Here is a 6,000-nt window from a genome sequence, read left to right on the forward strand (position 1 = left end):
TTGACTATTATTCAGATGCACTCTGTGGTGCATGTCAGAGAGGGAAAATTGTGAAATCATCTTTTAAAACAAAAGATATTGTTTCAACCTCAAGACCTTTAGAATTACTCCATATTGATTTATTTGGACCAGTAAGTACTGCATCCTTATATGGAAGTAGATATGGATTAGTCATTGTTGATGATTACAGCAGATGGACTTGGGTGAAATTCATAAAGAGTAAAGATGTTGCGTGTGATGTATTCAGTAGCTTCTGCACTCAAATTCAATCTGAAAAAGAATCAAAAATTTTGAAAGTCAGAAGTGATCATGGTGGAGAATTTGAAAATGAGCCATTTGAAGCTTTTTGTGAAAAACATGGAATTTTCCATGAATTCTCTTCTCCTAGAACACCACAACAAAATGGGGTTGTAGAGAGAAAGAATAGAACTTTACAAGAAATGGCCAGAACCATGATTCATGAAAACAATTTACCAAAACATTTTTGGGCAGAAGCAGTGAATACAACATGCTATGTTCAAAACAGGATCTATATTAGACCTATTTTGGAGAAAACAGCATATGAACTCTTTAAAGGAAGAAAACCCAATATCTCTTACTTTCATCAATTTGGATGTACATGTTACATTCTGAACAACAAGCTCTACCTAAAGAAATTTGATGCCAAGGCCCAAAGAGGAATCTTTTTAGGTTACTCTGAAAGGTCAAAGGCATACAGGGTGTATAATTCAGAAACACTCTGTGTTGAAGAATCTATGCACGTTAAATTTGATGACAAAGAGCTTGAAGATAAAACTTCAAAGCAAGGTGAAAGTTTTGCAGAGATACAGGTTCCTGAAGCTACTCCAGAACCTGATCAGATAGCTGAGTCTGAAGATAGTCCAGAAGCTGAACCCACATCAGAAGCACAAGATGAAGCTGCTTCTGATGAAGCACAAGATGACTCACATCAAGAAGATCCTCCCAGAAACACATTCAAACACAAGTCTTCACATCCTGAAGAGCTAATCATTGGAAACAAAGATAGTCCAAGAAGAACAAGATCTCATTTCAGACAAGAAGAGTCAATGATTGGACTAATCTCAATGATTGAACCTACAACAGTTGATGAAGCACTTTCAGATGATGGATGGATCCTAGCTATGCAAGAAGAGTTGAATCAATTTCAAAGAAATGATGTGTGGGATCTGGTACCCAAACCTCAGCACAAGAACATTATTGGAACAAAATGGGTATTCAGAAACAAGCTGAATGAGCAAGGTGAAGTAACAAGAAACAAAGCCAGACTTGTTGCACAAGGGTATAGTCAACAAGAAGGCATTGATTACACTGAAACGTTTGCTCCAGTTGCAAGATTGGAAGCAATCAGGTTACTTCTTTCCTATGCAGTTAATCATGGCATAATATTATATCAGATGGATGTCAAGAGTGCATTTCTCAATGGTGTCATAGAAGAAGAAGTGTATGTTAAGCAACCTCCTGGATTTGAGGATATTAAATATCCTGACCATGTTTTTAAATTGAAGAAATCACTATATGGCTTGAAACAAGCTCCCAGAGCTTGGTATGATAGACTAAGTAATTTCTTAATCAAAAATGATTTTAAGAGAGGACAGGTTGACACTACACTCTTCAGAAGGACCCTTGGGAAAGATATTCTTGTTGTGCAAATATATGTTGATGATATAATATTTGGTTCTACTAATGCATCTCTTTGCAAGGAATTTTCTGAGTTAATGCAGGATGAATTTGAAATGAGCATGATGGGAGAGCTGAAGTTCTTCCTTGGCATTCAAATCAATCAATGCAAAGATGGAGTCTATGTTCATCAATCAAAGTACACAAAGGAGCTTCTGAAGAAGTTCAAACTTGAAGATTGTAAAGTGATGAACACTCCAATGCATCCTACGTGCAACCTGAGCAAAGAAGATGAAGGAACTAAAGTAGATCAGAAGCTGTATAGAGGTATGATTGGTTCTTTGTTATACCTCACTGCATCTAGGCCAGATATTTTATTCAGTGTATGCTTGTGTGCAAGATTCCAATCAGATCCTAGAGAATCTCATATGACTGCTGTCAAGAGAATCTTCAGGTATTTGAAAGGAACAACCAATCTTGGACTCCTTTATAGGAAATCCTTAGATTATAAGCTAATTGGATTCTGTGATGCTGATTATGCTGGTGATAGGATTGAAAGAAAGTCAACCAGTGGCAATTGTCAATTTCTGGGTGATAATCTTATATCCTGGGCTAGCAAAAGACAAACAACTATTGCTATGTCTACAGCAGAAGCAGAATACATTTCAGCTGCAAGTTGTTGTACACAACTACTTTGGATGAAACATCAGTTGGAAGATTATCAGATAACTGCTAACAGTATTCCCATTTATTGTGATAATACTGCTGCTATTTGTTTGTCTAAAAATCCAATTTTGCATTCAAGAGCGAAGCACATTGAAATCAAACACCATTTTATCAGAGATTATGTTCAAAAAGGAATTTTAGATATACAATTCATTGATACTGAAAATCAATGGGCTGATATATTTACTAAGCCTTTAACTGTTGAAAGATTTGATTTTATAAAGAAAAATTTGAACATGCACTTTGTATCTGATTAAATGCTTGCTTGCTCCTGAATAGGATTTTAGGTTCTGAAGTTAGTTCAGAAGCAGTAGTCCATCAGAAGCTCTTTATTGAGGTTCTGAGGAAAACTCGCTTCTGATGATGACGTCAGCATCTGAAGTCCAGAAGCTGGATTTATTGCTTCTGAATAGTTGAATTAGTGGAAACGTTGGAAGTTACCTTTTAAAAAGTAACTTTTGGCCCACTAACTTGGTAGTTACTCTGTGAACTTCTTACGTGGCCTGTATGTGTTGGTGTATAACTAAAAGGGCAATGATGATTTAAAAGCTTTGAAAGTACTTTTCACGCGCCCCCAATTTTGTCATTAATGTTATGTTTGTTTGTCTCTTTTGAATTGCAATCGTTTTACTTTTAACACTTTGTCAATTCACACACTACTCACTCACAACAAACACATTTGCTCTCAAACCTCTTGCGAAGTAAGCGCATTCTCTCAACCTTAGAACCCTAAAATCTTCATCTTCTTCAAATCTTCGTAAATCATCAAATGGCATCATCAAGCTCAAAAGTTTCAGAATCTACATCAAACAAGCAAAGCGTATCAGAATCTGGGTCCATCTACAAAAAGAAGACTATGGATATTCCATGGGAATCCTTAATAGTTCAAGTAGAGTCACCGGTGGATTTTGCTTCACTCAAGAAGTATGAAGTAAACATGGAAGGTTTGATAGAAACTCAGATGATGTCTGAGTATTTCAAGATGCTAAATGGGCCAACATATGTGAACTTGGTCAAGGACTTTTGGTTAAAAGCTGAAGTGTACAATGAAAAGCCTGCAAAAGTCGTAAGCAAACAAGCGGGGTCAAAGAAAGGGAAAATGGTCATGGATATGAATCCTACATCATTTGATAGCTTAGAAATAAGGTCTGAAGTGATGGGCATTCCTATAACCATCACTGAGGACGTTATAGCTAAAGCTTGTAGGATGCATGCAGAGGGAAGATTCCAAGAAATAGTCAGGAAGGAAGATGTCCTGCTAAAAGGTTACTACAACTCTCTTCTGGGTGGGAAGAAAGATGCCAAGCCTTCAGAGATGGAGATTCACAACAGAATGTTGGTGAAATTCAGTAATGATTGCTTCTTTCAAAGAGCAGGAGGGTCTGACCAACCCAACAACCAACAGAAGCTAGCAATTTATTTCATGACCAATCTTGAAAAGATAAACTTCCCCAGATATGTAATGGATCATCTCTGCTGGGCCATAAACGAAAGCACTACAAGAGGAAGAAAACAAGTACCCTATGGAAGATTGCTTTCTGAAATCTTTCATCAAGGAAGGGTGCTGGAGTTCTTAAAAAGGACAAGGAGTGCTTCTGATAAATGTTTCGAAGTTTCTACTGCTGAAAGGACTATCAGTAGCAGGAGCTTATGCTCTATGAAGTTCATCAAAGAAGCCCCTAAAGATGAAAAGTGGTTAGAGATGACAACTGCTGAAACTGAGATAATCAGGGACTTTCCTCCCATCTTTAAGGAAAGTGACTCTGATTTCCTAGTTCAATCAGTAGCTGAGTACGTCTTGGAGGAAGATGCAAGGTCTCAGGAGGAAGCTGCTCTTGTTAAAGGGAAAGGCAAGAAGGCCAAGGCAGTTGCTGTGTCAGAAGCTGCTGTTTCTGAGGCACCTGAAGGGAAAAGGGCCAGAACTAGTTCTGAATCAGAAGCTGCTCCTACTAAAGGAAAGAAGGCCAGAACTAGTACTGAGTCAGAAGCTGCTAAACCTGTTTTTATCAAGGAAAAAGGAAAGATGCAGAAGGTTGGTGCTGCTTCTATTCCACAGAAGAGGAGAAAAGGTAAGGCAGACTTGGTAATCACTCAAGAGCAGCTGGATGAAGCTCTTGAAGAAATAGAGAAAGAGGAGGCTGATCCCAAGCTGAAGAAGAAGAAGGCTCCCCTTCAACTTGTGAGTCCTATGGTTGAGATGACTCGAATAAGGAAAAGGATGGCAGATGAACGTGCTGCTGATCTTATATCAGAAAGAAAGGATCAAAAAGCTCAATACATTCATCAAAGAGATGAAAAGCTCAAGGCTTTGGGATTGGAGGACTGTGATAGGTTCTACAAAGATAAACTGGCTGAAGTAAGAGCCATTGCTGGTAAACCTACTGAAGACAATGAGGAAGACGATATGATGCTCGTCTTTGAATATGCTCCAGAAGAGGGAACTTCAGAAGCAGTTTCTCAATCTGCTGATCCACAGAAGATCACTTCTGAAGCTGACCCTGCCGATCAGGTAATCCAGATTCCAGTCACCTCTATCCCCACTTCACCCTCTTCACCATCAGCACCTGAACAAATAGAAGACACTTCTGTCTTAGACAATCTTGCTCTCCACTACTCAGGTGAATTACCCATAGACAAAACTTCAGAAAAGGCCTCTGAAGCAACTCCAGAAGCAGCTGCTTCTGAAAATGTTGTTTCAGAAAACCCCCATCAACAAACACCTGAACCACAAAAACCCACAACACCCCCACAATCACCAATAGCCATCATTGACCCCCAACTCAACAATCAAACAACAACTTCACTACAACAACCACCAACTGAAACTGAATTTCAACCTTTACCTGAACACTCTCCAGAACCAACTCCCATGGATGTTGACATCTCTGAAGTCAATGTTCAAGACTCAACCTCCACCACACACATTGATTCTGACCAGCCTTCGTCTTCAAACACACAAACACACCTTACCTTTCCAATTCCTAACCCCATTCAAGATTTAGAAATCAGTGATTCTGATCTTGAAACCCTTGATCATCCACCCACAAACATCCTGGAATCTGGATATATTAATTCTGAGCTTCTCACAATCTTGAGTCAGATGCATAATCTGGTGGATCAAAGAAGGACAATTGATCTCACAGGTGCATATGAAGACTCCTGGGCATCTCTTCAAAACCGGGCAGCTGGGGTTATTGAAGAAATCAAGGCCAAATGCATCAGAGTCAAGCAAGCTTCAGTCAGAAGGCTAATGGAGCAAGTGAATCAGAGTCTTAGAGTAAGAAGTTCTACACTGCTCCTGGCAAACCAGCCTTTCTTCTTTGAAACGGATTACTTGACCAGAGAAGCAAGGCTGTGTAAGCTTCTGAAGAAACAGATGGCACAGCAGCAGCAAGAAGCTAGAGAAAGGGAACAAGCTCTTCTTCAGAGGCAACAACAACTTGAAGAACTGTTGAAGAAGAAGATTGAAGAAATGGAAGAGATGAAGAAACAACAACAAACCAACCCTTCGTTGCACACCCTTGTGTTTTTCTTTGTTTGTTGTCTGTTTTAAAATTTCTTAGTCCTTGCTTCTGAAACCATCTTGTCTTATTTCTCTTGCTTCTGAATGCTTACTGATTCTGACTGTTTAGCTGC

Source organism: Medicago sativa, chromosome 3 (genome assembly GCF_051527215.1).
Source record: "Medicago sativa cultivar Bolivia chromosome 3, Bolivia_mono, whole genome shotgun sequence".
Taxonomy (NCBI): Eukaryota; Viridiplantae; Streptophyta; class Magnoliopsida; order Fabales; family Fabaceae; genus Medicago; species Medicago sativa.